We start from the raw sequence: 17,648 nt of genomic DNA, 5'->3' as shown, positions 1-17,648 counted from the left end.
GCTGTAAATTATTAGAAATAATGGAAGATGGGTTGTATGGTGTTTTCCACAGATTTGAGGCTTTCCTAAAAAAAAGGTTGACGCACAAGCAGTGACTGTTGGATGGCCATCCAACGGGCATCGTGCTTCTTCAATCTCTGCTCTTCCTGCTCCAGCCGCTCAAACAAGCGCCGGCGGGGCTGCCTGCTCCCTCCTCCCCGCAGCCGGCTCTGCTGCAGCGCAGGCCTCACCGCCCCACTGTACTCCCATCGCTGGCCTTGCCATCCCTCTACTCACCCACACCTGCTGTTATTCTCCGGCGACGGCAGACGAACCAGTAAACCCTCGTAGAGTCGTACTCCCCTCCGCGTGGGAAACAACTGCCGAGTCTTCCCTGCCTCCGTGTCGATCCCTTCCTAGGCCTCGCCGTCGTCCACCGCCCTGGTGCTCTCGGCGCGACTTGGTCAATGTGGTCAATGACCGACATGCATCTGAAGTGGACTGTACGTGGACAGGCCGACAGCTGGGTCCACGGCCGCACGCAAGGAAATGCCTCCTTATTATGCGTAAAATAATGATTCCTCCACTTGACATCAGGGACCCACCGAAAGGGCCCCTGTATTTCTTGAAAAAAAGTTACCGCCGCTGACAGCTCGGACCCACCAGCTATATCTTCGCACGCAAGGAAGTGCCTCCTTATTACGCACAAAAAAATTGAATACTCCCCCTGCTAGCTGGGACCCACCATGGTGGGAGGCTGACTTGTGGGCCTACTAAGTTGACTGGGACGGGGGCCTTTGTCAACTTTAGTCAATATCAACGATTCTAGCTCCAGTGACCGTACGATGTCCATCCAACGGCCGTAGTGCTTCTTCAACCTCTGGTCTTCTTGCACCAGCCGCCGAAAGCAGCGCCGGTCGTGCCGCATGCTCCTGCCTCCTGTGGCCGGCTGTGCTGCCGCGGAGGCCTCACCGCCCCCTACTAGTCCCACCGCTGGCCAGGCCCTGCGGCGACGGCAGCCTCACACCGTAGCCGAACCAGTGAACCCTCGTACTCCTCTCCGCGCAGGCTTCCACTGCCGCGTCTTCCCCGGCTCCGCGTCGTCCCCTTCCTAGGCCTCGTCGTCGTCCACCGCCGTGGTGCTCTCCGCGCGGCGTGGTCAACGTGGTCAAGGAGCGACTTCCATCGGAAGAGTACTGTACATGGAGAGGCTGACAGCTAGGTCCACGGCCACAACCCAGTTTTTTTGTGATTTGCCAAGTAAGTCGATTTGTCAGGCCTGTTGGGCTGCAAATCTTTCAAGACGAGGAGAGCTTTCATTCGGCTGGCCGAGAAAATGGCCCATCAGTAATGAGAAATGGGCTGTACATTTTCAAAACACATCAAACCGGCAATTAGTTTCAAATATCTTTTTTTTCGTTTCGAGATTTTAAATTACATTAATTTTTATGCGTGGAGAATTTGTTGAATTTTATATTGATATACATTTATTTTTAAAATCAGTTTGAGTGTGAGTCGAAATTTCAAGATTAAAAACAGTTCAGATCGCACCGAAATATTTAAAATTTCGTATAATTTTTTAACAGTGGCCACAATATGGGCTGTAATGTTAACAAAAAGAATATGGGCTCCAAAAAAACCTTAATAACTAGCAAATGGGCTGTAAATTATTGGAAATAATGGCAGATGGGCTATATGCTGTTTTCCACAGATTTGAGGCTTTCCTAATAAAAGGTTGACGCACAAGCAGTGACTCTTGGATGGCCATCCAACGGTCGTCGTGCTTCTTCAATCTCTGCTCTTCCTGCTCCAGCCGCTCAAACAAAGCGCCGGCGGGATTGCCTACTCCCACCTCCCCGCGGCCGGCTCTACTGCCGCGCAGGCCTCACCGCCCCACCGTACTCCCATCGCTGGCCTAGCCATCCCTCTACTCACCCACACCTGTTGTTATTCTCCGGCGACGGCAGACGACCAGTAAACCCTCGTATAGTCGTACTCCCCTCCGCGTGGGAAACAATTGCCGAGTCTTCCCTGCCTCCGTGATGTTCCCTTCCTAGGCCTCGCCGTCGTCCACCGCCCTGGTGCTCTCGGCGCGGCCTGGTCAACATGGTCAACGACCGACATGCATCTGAAGTCGACTGTACGTGGAGAGGCCGACAGCTGGGTCCACGGCCGCACGCAAGGAAATGCCTCCTTATTACGCGCAAAATAATGATTCCTCCACCTGACATCAGGGACCCACCGAAAGGGCCTCTGTATTTCGTGAAAAAAACGTTACCGCCGCTGACAGCTCGGACCCACCAGCTATATCTTCGCACGCAAGGAAGTGCCTCCTTATTTCGCAAAAAAAAATGAATACTCCCCCTGCTAGCTGGGACCCACCATGGTGGGAGGCTGACTTGTGGGCCTACTAAGTTCACTGGGACGGGGGCCTTTGTCAACTTTAGTCAATATGAATGATTCTAGCTCCAGTGACCGTACGATGTCCATCCAACGGCCGTAGTGCTTCTTCAACCTCTGGTCTTCTTGCTCCAGCCGCCCAAAGCAGCGCCGGTCGTGCCTCATATTCCTGCCTCCCGTGGCCGGCAGTGCTGCCACGGAGGCCTCACCGCCCCTACTATTCCCACCGCTGGCCAGGCCCTGCGGCGACGGCAACCTCACACCGTAGCCGAACCTGTGAATCCTCGTACTCCTCTCCGCGCGGGTTTCCACCGCCGCGTCTTCCCCGGCTCCCTGTCGTCCCCTTCCTAGGCCTCGCCGTCGTCCACCGCCCTGGTGCTCTCGGCGCGGCGTGGTCATCATGGTCAAGGAACGTCTTCCATCGGATGTGGAATGTACGTGGAGAGGCTGACAGCTGGGTCCATGGCCGCAGCAAGGAAGTGCCTCCTTATTACGCGAAAAATAATGATTCCTCCACCTGACAGCTGGGACCCACCGGACGGGCCACTGTATTTTGCAAAAAAAACGTGTCCCCCTGACTGCTGGGACCCACCAGCTACATCTTTGCAAGCAAGGAAGTGCGTCCGGGCAAAAAAAACGATTCACGCCCCTAACTGATGGGACCCACCAGCTACATCTTCGCAGGCAAGGAAGTGCCTGACAGTCGGGACCCACCTGGTCGAAGCGTACGTAGAGTTGTCATTTTGGTCGCGAACGTGTACGTACATATAAACTGGTGGATATAGAGGCACGCACGTGTCGTAGTAGAGGCGCATACGTGTCGTAGTAGAGGCACGCACGTAGCATGTACACGTATGTACAACGGCCAGGGTGCAAGAAAGAAAATACGGCCACGTATGTGTACATACGGGCGGGGTCTCGAACACCTACTCGCGCATACGTACGGCCAGGGCTCGCGTACATGGCTGGGTCGGAACGGAGAAACAACGTCGTCGTCGTGTTCATGGGGAGGCAACGGAATGCGTCGTGTTCATGGGGAGGCAACGGAATGTGTCGTGTTCATCGGGAGGCAACGGAACGCGTGGGAGCCAACCGGCTGGGTCGGAACGGAATGCATGGTCGTGTTCATCGGGAGGGCTTGGATGGAACAGGCGATGGAAACGAGGCCTGGCGTGCCGCACAACGGAGGAAACGGACCTCCTACGTTCGGAACGGGGTCCTGTTGATCGGGAGGGGTGTGGCGTACCGCAAAACGAAGGAAACGGACCTCCTACGGTCGAAACGGGGGTCATGTTGATCGGGAGGGGTGTGGCGTACCGCAAAACGGATGAAACGGACCTCCTACGGTCGCAATGGGGGTCCTGTTGATCGGGAGGGGTGTGGCGTACCGCAAAATGGACGAAACGGACCTCCTACGGTCGAAACGGGGGTCCTGTTCATCGGGAGGGGTGTGGCGTACCGGAAAACAGGACTCCACGGGATACGGTTCATCTCCACCGTCGACCTCCTCCAGCCTCCACGGGCTACCGTCGACCTCCTCCAGCCTCCACGGGCTCCTGCTCATCCAGCCTCCACCGCGCGCTACTCCACCGGCTACTGTTCAACCACCCCTCCACTGGCACCCCTCCACCGTCTACTCTTCATCCAGCCCTCCACACCACGGGGGCCTGTTCAACCACCCCTGCACGGGCACCCCTCCACTGTCTACAGTTCATCCAGCCCTCCACCACACCACGGGGTCCTGTTCATCCAGAGGCAACGCCACCGCTCACTGTTCATCCAAACCCCCCACAATGCTCACTGTTCATCCCAGAGGTAGCATCGGCCGGCTTCAGTTAGCAGCAGTAGTGAAGGAATCGCTCGATCGGGTTCAGTTAACAGCCATCAATCGATCGCTCGGGTTCAGTAACGCATAGCCTGCAGTGCAATCGCTCGGGTTCAGTTAGAGCCCAACGCCTCGCTCGGGTTCAGTTAGAGCCAACGCCTCACACACACGCGCGTACGTGTACGAGAGAAACGCGCATCGCTCGGCCCCCGACCTCCCACCGTAACCGGGAACTCCCCGAAATTTTCGTCGCCCTTGCTTCTACCATGGTTTTTCCTTCATGGACGGCCCAAAGAATGTCATGCAGCTGCGTCTCCGGCCCGCCCAGGACGAAAAGCCCATTTTTTGTCATGATTTTTTGTCATAGAAGTAGGAGCCCACCACATCTATGATGATACCGGGTTTTGTCACAATTATCGTCATAGAAGTGTCATATGTATGACAAAAAAAATTCGTTCGGCCCAAAATGTCACGGATGTGTCTTTTTTTTGTAGTGATGTATATCATATATACCTTTGGTGTTGCCGGCCTTCTTACTCGCTAAGTACTTGGTGCAGTTCCGCTTCCAGTGACTGTTTCCCTTGCAATAAAAGCACTCAGTCTCAGGCTCGGGTCCATTCTTTGGCTTCTTCCGAGCAACTGGCTTACCGGGCGCGGCAACTCCCTTTCCAGCCTTCTTGAAGTTCTTCTTACCCTTGCCTTTGTTGAAACTAGTGGTCTTATTCACCATCAACACTTGATGTTCCTTTTTGATTTCCACCTCCGCCGAATTCAACATTGAATATAACTCTCGAATGGACTTCTCCATCCCTTGCATAATGTAGTTCATCACAAAGCTCTTGTAGCTAGGTGGAAGCGACTGGAGGATCCTGTCAATGACCGATTCATCTAGAAGATTAACTCCTAGCTGAGACAAGCGGTTGTGCAACCCAGACATTTTGAGTATATGCTCACTGACAGAACTGTTTTCCTGCGTCTTACAACTATAGAACTTGTCAGAGACTTCATATCTCTCGACTCGGGCATGAGCTTGGAAAACCATTTTCAGCTCTTGGAACATCGATCTCATATGCTCCGTGCTGCTCAAAATGCTTTTGGACCCCGATTCTAAGGTGTAAAGCATGCCGCACTGAACCATGGACTAATCATCAGTACGCGACTGCCAGGCGTTCATATCGTCTTGAGTTGCTGGGAAAATGGGTGCTTCACCTAGCGGTGCTTCAAGGACATATGCTTTCTTGGCAGCTATTAGGATGATCCTCAAGTTATGGACCCAATCCGTATAGTTGCTACCATCGTATTTCTGCTTGGTTTTCTCTAGGAACGCGTTGAAGTTGAGGGCAACATTGGCGTGGGCCATTGGATCTACAGGATAGATTGTAAAGACAACTTTAGATTAAGTTCATGATAATTAAGTTTATCAAATCAAATTATTAATGAACTCCCACTTAGATAGACATCCCTCTATTCATCTAAGTGATACATGATCCGAATCGACTAGGCCGTGTTCGATCATCACGTGACACGGACTAGTCATCAACGGTGAACATCTCCATGTTGATCACATCTACTATACGACTCATGTTCGACCTTTCAGTCTCTTGTGTTCCGAGGCCATGTCTGTACATGCTAGGCTCGTCAAGTCAACCTAAGTGTTTCGCATGTGTAAATCTGGCTTACACCCGTTGTATGCGAATGTTAGAATCTATCACACCCGATCATCATGTGGTCCTTCGAAACAACGATCCTTCCCAATGGTGCACAGTTAGGGGGAACACTTCCTTGAAATTTTGTGAGGGATCATCTTATTTATGCTACCGTCGTTCTAAGCAAATAAGATGCAAACATGATAAACATCACATTCAATTCATAAAGTGACATGATATGGCCAATATCATCTTGCACCTTTGATCTCCATCTTCGAGGCGCGGCATGATCACCATCGTCACCGGCATGACACCATGATCTCCATCATCGTGTCTTCATGAAGTTGTCTCGCCAACTATTACTTCTACTACTATGGCTAACGGTTAGCAATAAAGTAAAGTAATTACATGGCATTTACATTGACTCGCGGGTCATAAAATAAATTAAGACAACTCCTATGGCTCCTGCCGGTTGTCATACTCATCGACATGTAAGTCGTGATACATATTACAAGAACATGATCAATCTCATACATCACATATATAATTCATCACATCCTTTTGGCCATATGACATCACATAGCATACCCTGCAAAAACAAGTTAGACGTCCTCTAATTGTTGTTGCATGCTTTACGTGGCTGCTATGGGTTTCTAGCAAGAACGTTTCTTACCTACGCAGAAGCCACAACTGTGATATGGAAATTGCTATTTACCATTCATAAGGAACGTCTTCATCGAATCCGATCCGACTAAAGTGGGAGAGACAGACACCCGCTAGCCACCTTATGCGTCAAGTGCATGTTAGTCGGTGGAACCTGTCTCACGTAAGCGTACGTGTAAGGTCGGTCCGGGCCGCTTCATCCCACAATGCCGTTGAATCAAGATTACACTAGTAACGGTAAGAAAATTGAACAAATCATCGCCCACAACTACTTGTGTTCTTCTCGTGCATAGTATCTACGCATAGACCTAGCTCTGATACCACTGTTGGGAAACGTAGTAATAATTCAAATTTTTCCTACGTGTCACCAAGATCAATCTAGGAGATGCTAGCAACCAGAGAGAGAGGGAGTGCATCCTCACACCCTTGAAGATCGCTAAGCGGAAGCGTTACAAGAACGCGGTTGATGCAGTCGTACTCGCGGCGATTCAAATCGCGGAAGATCCGATCAAGCGCTGAACGGACGGCGCCTCCGCGTTCAACACACGTACAGCCCGAGAACGTCTCCTCCTTCTTGATCCAGCAAGGGGAGAGGAGAAGTTGAGGGAGAACTCCAGCAGCACGACGGTGTGGTGGTGGAGGAGCTCGTGGTTCTCCGGCAGGGCTTCGCCAAGCACTACGGAAGAGGAGGAGGAGTTGGAGAGGGTGAGGGCTGCGCTAGGGGAAGGGTTGCGGATGCCCTCCCACCCCCTCAATATATATAGGGGGAAGGGGAGAGGGGGAGGCAACCTAGGGTTTCCCCTAGGGGGCGGCGTCCAAGGCATATTGGATCTCCCTAGGGAAACCCTAGGGAGACTTGCCCCCCAAGCCAAGCCAGGTGGAGGCTTGCCTCCCAAACCAGGTGGAGGCGCCCCACCTCTCCAAGTTACGTGAGATGGGGTGGGAGGGGCGCACAGCCCCTTAGTAGGCTCATGTGCCCCCTCCCCTTGTCCCATAAGGCCCCCCAACGCTTGCCAGGGCCTCCGAAACTCCTTTCGGTCACGCTGGTCGTCACCCGGTACTCCGAGAACAATGCCAGACTCCAATACCCTTCACCCAATATATCAATCTTCACCTCCGGACCATTCCGGAGTTCCTCGTCATGTCCGGGATCTCATCCCGGACTCCGAAGACCTTTGGTAACCACATACTATTTCCCATAACAACTCTAGCGTCACCGAACCTTAAGTGTGTAGACCCTACGGGTTCGGGAACCATGCAGACATGACGAGACCTCTCTCCGGCCAATAACCAACATCGGGATCTGGATACCCATGTTGGCTCCCACATGTTCCATGATGATCTCATCGGATGAACCACAATGTTGGCGATTCAATCAATCCCGTATACAATTCGCTTTGTCCATCGGTATGTTACTTGCCCGAGATTTGATCATCGGTATCCCATCGGTATGTAACTCATTCCGTAACGCATGATCCTGTGGCTAACTCATTAGTCACACTGAGCTCATTATGATGATGCATTATCGAGTGGGCCCAGAGATTCTTCTCCGTCACACGGATTGACAAATCCCAGTCTCGATTCGTGCCAACCCAACACACACTTTCAGAGATACCTGTAGTGCACCTTTATAGTCACCCAGTTACATTGTGATGTTTGATACACCCAAAGCACTCCTACGGTATCCAGGAGTTGCACAATCTCACGGCTTAAGGAAATGATACTTGACATTAGAAAAGCTCTAGCAAATGAACTACACGATCTTGTGCTATGCTTTGGATTGGGTCTTGTCCATCACATCATTCTCCTAATGACGTGATCCCGTTATCAACGACATCCAATGTCCATGGTCAGGAAACCATAACCATCTATTGATCAACGAGCTAGTCAACTAGAGGCTTACTAGGGACATGTTGTCGTCTATGTATTCACACATGTATTATGGTTTCCGGTTAATACAATTATAGCATGAATAATAGACAATTATCATGAACAAGGAAATATAATAATAACCATTTTATTATTGCCTCTAGGGCATATTTCCAACAATTATTCTCGCATCGACGTCGACGATGCCTATCGCTCATCCTCGTCGTCGAGTCGGCGAGGACACCTGCTTGACCAGATGGGCCATGTCCGGGACTGGGCTCCGCCTGGTTGGTACTGGGAGGCGCTTCCTACCGGGGGCCGCAGCTTGGTGAGGAGCCAGCCCGTCGTTGACTCGGACCTTCTTTGGTGGTGGTCGCGTGGGCCAGTGATGGTGCAGAGGCTTGAGGACCCAGCGGAGGTGGTACGTCACCGTGTCAGCAGAAGGACGCGCACGTCCGTCGCTACTTGTTTGCGTTGGAACATAGGTTCTCCAATACCTGGCAGGTTCTCTAGGTATCTCACTGGAGCTATGATCCTGTGATGGTTCCTTCTCTTTGGGTGTCCACCGCCCGCGCCGATACCCATCGTGCGCTAGGGTTTTAGTTGTATTAGTGATGTTATATGTATGATACTATTGGGATGTATTAGTGATAATATTCGACGATGTACGGACGTAAGAGATGATTTACTTTTGCTTATTGAATGCATGCTAATTTGAATACTTATTTATTTTACGATTTGGTTTTGCTTAATGAAATCTCAAATTGGAAAAGTACTTCTATTTTGAATGCTCAAATTGGACCCCACTATGCAAGGCGTATGCATTTGATTAGTTGATAGCTTATAGGGTTTTTGTTTTTGCAGAAATCTAGGAGCCCCTCCATCATCCCCGTCGTCGTCCCCATGACCGACCACCTCCGACCTCGAGTGATACCAGGCAAATATCCATGTCAATATGAGTCCTATAAGATATTTTGAAATGCCTTTGCTCATATTTTCAACCATTGAAATGCGATGACCATCAAGTTTGAATGCTCATATGATGTAGATAAAAACATGTATATCTTGTGTTGCTCAAATAGGATGTGCTTGCCCAAGTGGTCGGTCATGTTTGCAGGTTACACCTCCGAGTGGCCTATGTTTTGCCGGAGTGTTGATTAATCTCCGTTCCGAAAAAATTTAGGCGCTCGATATGTCCTTTTTAGCAAAGGTCATGCCGGATTTTTCCGTGAATTTTGGCATGACTTGTGCTAGAATATGTAGGAAATATCGAGTGGCCTGGATTTTCTAGAAAGATAATTAAACGATATTTCGGGTTGACTTTAAGTCTGTCGAGGCTCCACCATATATGAGAGGACGAAGAATCCCGACAGTTGTCGTGGGGGTCGTTTCTCCTTCATCTCCTTGTGCTGGACCTTTGTTATGCACTAGGGGAAGGAGGAGTAACGACCATCACCGACGGTCGCAAATGTCAGAGAGGAATCAGTGAGGGAGAGTCTCCACCATATATGAGAGGACGAAGAATCCCGACTGTTGTCGTGGGGGTCGCTTCTCCTTCCTTCCCGTGTGCTAGACATTTTGGTGTCATGCACTCGGTGACGAAAGGAGGAGCGACCATCACCAACGGTCGAATGTATACATCACGTGAGCTGAGAGTTTTCAAGAAAAGACTCGACGGACCAATAGTCAACCCGTGATGAATAATAATGATCTAGTTTAGTTTTTGTAGTACATATATTTAATTTTACAAGTTTAATCTTTGAATTATGAACATAGGAAATGTCGTACTCGGACGACGAAAGTCTCCCGGGGGCGTGCGACTGGTGCAACGACGATCGAGGTCAGTGCGACAGGCCTCACCTGGATGAAGATCGGCGCTTCAGCATTAAGCTCCTGGAGACCTTCGATGTTGAAACGGTACGCAACGACGACAAGTGTCTTTTTTCGTAATTAAGCACGACTTAAACTATTTCAACGTGTAATTTTCATCTTTTACAATTCAAACAGCTTATCCCATGCCATGCAAGATGCTATGTCTTGGAACGGATGGGTTTTGAAGACCATGAAAGTTTCGAAACAAAGAAAATTCACCTAAGGACCCATCATGGTATGGACTTTGAAGTAAATTTGTACAATTCTCAGAGCGTAACCCATTTTGGTTGCACAAATTGGGAAGCACTTTGCAAGATGTATGGTTTTTATGAGGATATGATTGTCACCATGGATCTTGCTGATCCTGACATCGAGCAAGACAATATGGACATTTGGGTCCTTGTTGATATGCTTCCAATTCTACCGCTATGTGAGTTTCTCAAACATAGTTATTAACAAATTTAATTTGTTTATTTCAAAATAGTTGTCAGCTTATTTCCATTGACAGCTTATTTTCATTCTTCAAACAATGTGCGGAAGATGGTAGACAGAACCTACTACACCGATGGCTCTGAATTAACTTAGGGGGAGAAAAATCATCTGATCACATGTTTTACTGAACTTGAGAATTACAATATCTATTATAAAACTCCTCCACATTATGGTCAATACGTGCCACTAGTGCACGTGTTGAATCACTGTAACATCCATGGAGATGCCATGGTAAGATTTTTTACTATTACGACATCCATGCATCTTTTACACACTTCTAAACAGAACTACATTGCTAACTACGAAGTTATTACTATGTTTTTCAACAGAAAATCCTGAAGGATTGTGTGCCTCATCTGATGTATCAGAATTGTCGCCTTGATGTTTTGAACATAAAGCCAGGTCATCCTACAAATCTCACATGTCCATATCGAATTTCTAAAACCGATGAACACATGGTAATCAAAGAATGGAAAAAATGTATGGACAGTCGTAAGGAGGTTCTTGGAAGCAACATTGTGTGAAATGCAAGAATTGTAGACAGGATAATCTCCATTCTCCATAATGGAGAGTCAGGGGCTATCTTGTTTTATGCTATTTTACCTAAGAGAATATAGTAAGTCCTAAGAGAATGTAGTAGGTCCTATGAGGTACAATGTTTATTATGTGGTACAATGTGTTAGAGTTGATGATGAGGAGTAGTTATGATTATGACTAGTGACCAACTTGCTATGTGATGTCTCATTGATGAAAACGATGATCATGAGGAGGTGTTATATGACAATGATGTATTATGATGATAAGTTGTTAATGATATGATGATGATGATGATGATCATGATCATGATCATGATGATATTTATTATATCATTGGGTGAAAGAACCGTGGATTAGTTTCAAGTGGATGTCCGTCCACTTGAAACTAGTCCACGGTTCTATCACCCAGTGCTGTAATAACTCATTATGTTGTAAAAACAATCTCTAAATTGCTACTGTATGAAAACTTGTATAAACGTGTATGAATACAACATGAAATAAAAAAGAAAGAAAATACGGAATAATAGTAGTAGCGCGTGTTGGTAGAAGCGCTACTAGTAAGTACCAGTAGTGCCACTACGTGAAAACGCTACTACTAAGTCGATATAGCAGTAGCGTGGGTTAACCCACGCTACTGCTAACCTGTAGCTATAGCGCCGTACCAGTAACGCTCCTTCCCGCGCTACTGATTGGCCTAAAACCGGCGCTGCTGCTAGGCTTTTCCCTAGTAGTGCCTGCTTGCTGCTATCTTGTCTTGCGAGATTTGCTCACCATGATACGGAGGCATACATGATGCCCCTCGACTTCAATCCGACCTCCATTAGCTGAAACTTCTTTGCAGGTATGTAGTGGGTCGCCATACATCATTTCCCTCGACTTCGATCCAATCACCATCGCCCGAAACTTCTTGGTAGGTATGTATTGGGTCGGCATGAGCTCCCACTGGATGGCTGCCGTCAGACAAGACCGGAAAAAGTTGGTGCTCGTGAACTTCCACACCTCCCATGAGATTATCCTTGCTACGCTAGATTATATAGGGTTTTACCATCGCGGTCCAAGTCATCTAGATTACGAAGTCAGTTGGACGCACCTTGTTTTGCATGAGATTGTAATATGCCAAGTGCCCACACAAGATGTGAATTACGCAGACTTCAAGCTAATTGCCTTGTTCGACCGTGGACTCGCCTATCTTTCCGCTAGTGCCTTCTTTAGCTGGAGACAGCTCACCTCGCAGTGGATCCTCAAAGCTGATACACACTTCTGTGATGCTGTTGAACACAATGGCATCATCTACGCGATTGACAAAGCAGATGGCACCACGTATTGCTGGGACGACGCATGTAAGTTGTTTCTGTCTGATGTGAATGATGATGCCATGACACTATTTGAACTTTTTGTGATGATTGGCATATCCCTGTTTGAGCAGAATTTGAGTAGAACTATGGCAATGTATTAGAGATGTCGTAAATCAGCTATATTTGGAATGAGTTAATTGATGCGATTGTCACCATGTCATTACAGCCAATTTGTACCCCTGAATAATCAAATGGTTAGGAAGATATGGATATACTCCTTATTTTATAGTAATCTATATACTACTAAGTATGAGTGTGTATCAATGGCCATGTTAGTTTCCTCATTTTCATGATGTAGAAACATGCATCACGCTGTTAGTTTCATTTAAGCATACATTAGGGATGTAAATGGGCATATGGAGAACTCTATATTTAGAAGTAGTGAAATCCTGTAATGCTTACCATGTGTACATACCTATATTCGCCATTCAGCAATCAATGGCTAGAATAATATCCTCACAAAAATTTTGCCCACAGAACGTGAGTATATAACAATGCATGGTCTATTAGTTTCCTTGAAGAATTTGTTTGTGAGGACAGAACATGATTACATAACATGCATGACATGGTAGTTTCCTGTGAAGAATCGATTGCGAGACAACATGAGTATAACCATGCATGGCACTTCTATATTTTCAAACCCAGTATACATTTCCCTGTAATTTCCTCCCAGTTCCAACAGGGAAATATCAATGATGTTTCTTGCATTATCCTACTCATACTCTGAACAATGCTGATCTTACATTAACAATGCATGTCCTTTTTGATATGATGTTGTGTCCCTACAGTTGCTGCCCTTTGTAATCACGCCACCTATGCCAAAAACAGGGAAGCACAACTGGTTCCTCGCTCGATCAGACGATGGAAAAAGACTGATGATCATTCGGACATATGAGCCGGAAAAGTTATATTGCAAAAACCCCAATGTGTACATGCACCGTGAAATACGTGAGTATCCGGAAAGTGGTTGTTACATCTATGAGCAGGATACCAGCTTGTTGTGGCCTTAAGGAATTTTGAGTTGGAGGTGGGTAAACAGCGTTGGTTCACACTCTCTGTTTCTCAGACTCAATTATCCGATTAACCAGGAGATCACCGTTGGCAAGGACCTTGATGACAGAGAGGCTCTATTTGGTATGGAAATTTGTGTCTACACGGCGAGCCCTAGGACTTCGGGAGCAAACTCCCCTGATTGTCAACGATATAGCCTGCAGCCAAAAGAAGGGGAGAATGACAAAGGCATCTGGATTAACTTTGATCCTTGGATGTCTCAAGTCCGACGGGTAGTGATGTGGTTCAAGCCTTTAGCTTGATAGGTAATTGGGCTGTTGTGTCGAAGGGTGGAGTACTGGTATCTCCGGATCACTGGTCGCTGAAGTGGGGCTGCAAATTATGATGGTGTTGGATCATCCCTCTTTAAATGACTTGTTGTCTTTGCTGCTTGTTCTGGATGGGTAGTTCTCGCTTTTGTTATGCATATTCCTTGTCATTTGGTCATCCTCGTCTATGTCACTCTTACTATGTAAGAGTTACCTCTATTTAGAATGTCATTCTCGTCTGGATGACGAGAGTTTGAGCGCTGCAGATGGGTGCGGGTGGTATAGAGACTTCTTATGAACTATCATGTGTTGTTGTTTATGTCAGTAGTAGTCACTAGTGAGTGTTTGAATATTGTATATATTGTTGTTGCAAACTGTTTATTATCTCGAACTGCTGGTGGGCTAAATGAGGGCATCACCATTCTCCAGTGTTTAGAGTATATCTCCTTTTTTCAAGTTATAATTTGAGTTTAGTGTCTTTTCGATGATGTACACTTGTTTGGGCCAGTGAGGTGTCGTTGAATATGCCCCAAGTAGTAACGCAATGCCAAACATGTCAATTATGACTCTCAGGCCGGGCTCTCAAAAGATCCCCAAAAAAAGGACGGGCTCTCAAAAAAAAGAATAAGGACTCTTAGGCCGACATGTGAGCACCACCGGTGTTTTCGTGCGCTTGCGCACCGAGAGCATATTGGCACGTGTTCAAAATTCATGCTACCTTTTCATCCCCAATATCGCGCCCCTCCCCCACCTCCGGAATCTCGATTCTTACTCCAGTTCTCCCAAATCCCCTTGATGTTCTCCCTGTACTCAAGCGCACTATCATGTCGCTGGTCAACGCGGATCTCCAAGCCGGAAATCCTGAGGTCCGTCCTGCCTTCGGGCCCTGCATGCTGTCGCTCAACAGTGGCATGTCGGTGCTTGCCGACCAGTTTGCCGGCAAAGTGCTGATGGTAACCATCAATGGCGACCGGCCTCTCGTCTCACCGGAAAACCTTGTCAAAGCTCTTGGCATTGCGCACGGCATCCAAATAAGTGACTTTCTCGTCAAGTCTGTCCGTCACCGGCTGATTTCTTTGTCAGGTTCCGGACAACTTTTGACTGCAGTCGTGTGTTCGGATCTTCCCGGCGTTTGTTCTGCGATGGCACGCTGGTGAGCTTTGATCATTGGCACCCAGGATAGGGCTCGGTGCCCTCTGAGCTTGAGTTTTTAACAAAGCTTACCTTCCACGGCATGCCTTGACGTGCTTGGAACATCGAGTCCATGAATGAGATTATCAACGACCTTGGAGGTGAGCGCGTAAGTATGTTTGTTCCTCCAGACAGCTGGGCTCTGGCGGTTATGGCATGGATGAATAAGCCATTCACCATACCGAAGGTGTTTGGTGTTGAGATACCGGTGCAGGAACCAGGGTTGTACTATCCGTCGCCACCAAGGCCGCTGTGGACCAAGTTAGGGATGTACCTGTATCGAGTGTTTCTGCATGTCGAAGAAGTGGTCAATCCATCAATCAAAGTCCTTCCGCCGCCGCTGGTGCCAGGGTCCATTGATGACGTCCATTACAAGAGCCAATGTCAAGCTTTCCCCGTGTTGCTCGGAACGATGGATGGACCAGGGCCTACTCCATCGCCCGGTGGAGGCCACTACTTCTTTGGGGAAGAGGCAGGGTTGGCTGCTTGGATGCGCTCTAATTTGAGGTAACAACTGAATCTTGTCAGATACTAGTTAAATCCGAGCTATGGGTGTGAAGCACTGATGTTCCAGTACATTTGATTGTGACATGTTCTATTTTTGTACCTGAACTTTTTTTAGAAAGGGTTGTACGTCAACTTAATGTGCTAGCAGAACTTATTGTGTTGTCTGTCTATTCTCTTTGCACAACATTCAAGATATTTCCCCATCATTGATAAAGATGATGAACCGTTATGTACGAATTCATTGGTTTCAACAAAGCCCTACCTGTAGCGATCCACTGCTTCCACCCTGATTGTGCCGCCTGCATGAAATTTTTGTATGCAAGTTCAGTGTGCTATGATGTTCCATATGATTGTGTCAACTATATAAGTTTTTACTGAGCATCAGCAATGCATATGGCTGAAAGATGTATTTACGAGCATCGACCGATGGGTCTCTCTCTCTCACACACACACACACGCACACACGCACAAGTGGGGCCCGTTGAATTATTTCTTCGCTCGTGAAAGCTTTTAATTAGGTTCCATTATTCTCTAAATTTTTTCTTAAGTTATTAATTGAGCTCAGTGACTTCAAGAAGTTGTACAGAAGCCTTGTTTGGGCCTTTCCGGCGTCGCTGAATGTGGGCCGAGTAGCCATGTAAATGAAGTTGTACTGTACTACACATGCCTTTTTTTGAACATCAGCAATGCAACTGGGGCGACAGTTGTACACAATATCCGGGTCAACTTGTTATTCTCCGCCCCGCTCAAATGCAAATCTTTCCTACGAGAATGCATTAGGCTTAACCAGAAAATGGGCTTTAAGAAATAATAAATGGGATGTAATTACAAAAATGGGCAGTAACTATGAAAAAATGTAGCAAACACGTAATTAGTTTTAAAAAATATTATTTTTGGATTTCGAAAATTTTAATTTCATTACGTATTGTCCGCGCAATATTTCGGTGGATTTTTACGTAATACAAATTTATTTTGAAATTATATTTAATCTGACTAAAATTTCGGGATAAAAGTATTTCGGATCCCATCAAAATGTGGGAAATTTTGTTGAATTCTATTTTGAGTGTTTGGCTGAAATTATTAATCGTTGTCCTAGCTAGAAAATGAGCTGTATTTTTAACAAACTATAAATGGGTTGTAGTAAATTCAATTAGAATTAAAAAATGGGATGTACATTCTTACAAGTCGCAAATGGGCTATATGTTCTCTGCCACACACTTGTGGGCCTACTAAGTTGACGCGTCCCCTAAAAAAACTAAGTTGACGCGTATGCAAAGCTTTTACAACTTATAGCCAACACACGGTTCTAGCAGCAGTGACCGTTGGATGTCCATCCAACGGATGTCGTGCTTCTTCAATCTCGAATATTCTTGCTTCAGCCGCCCAAAATATGATTCCTCCCCCTGACATCTGGGGCGCACCGTTTTGGAGGCTAACCTATGGGCCTACTAAGTTGACGCGTACCAATGGATTTGTCAACTTAGTCAATATAAATTGAGTGACCGTACGATGTCCATCCTACAACCATCGTGCTTCTTCAACCTTCGGTCTTCTTGCTCTAGCCGCCCAAACTAGCGCCGGTCGTGCCGCCTGCTCCTGCCTCCCGTGTCCGGTTGTGCTGCCACCACTAGCCATGCCATCCCTCTATACTCACCCACACCTCCTGTTATTCTCCGGCGACGGCAGCCTCACACCGCAGCCGAAGCAGTCAACCCACGTACTCCCCTCCGCGTGGGCATCCACTTCCGCGTCTTCCCCGGCTCCGCATCGTTCCCTTCCTAGGCCTTGCCGTCGTCCACTGCCTTGGTGCTCTCGGTGCGGCATGGTAAACGAAGGTCAGGCATCGGAAGAGGACTTTAGGTGGTGAGGCTGACAGCTGGACCCACCAGCTACATCTTCGAACACAAGGAAATGCCTCCTTATTACTCGCAAAATAAAAACGATTCCCCCCTAACACCTTGGACTGACCAGGTATATCTTCGCATGCAAGGAAG

The sequence above is a fragment of the Aegilops tauschii genome, chromosome 6, assembly GCF_002575655.3.
Source record: "Aegilops tauschii subsp. strangulata cultivar AL8/78 chromosome 6, Aet v6.0, whole genome shotgun sequence".
Lineage (NCBI taxonomy): Eukaryota > Viridiplantae > Streptophyta > Magnoliopsida > Poales > Poaceae > Aegilops > Aegilops tauschii.
This window is presented reverse-complemented; position numbering follows the sequence as displayed.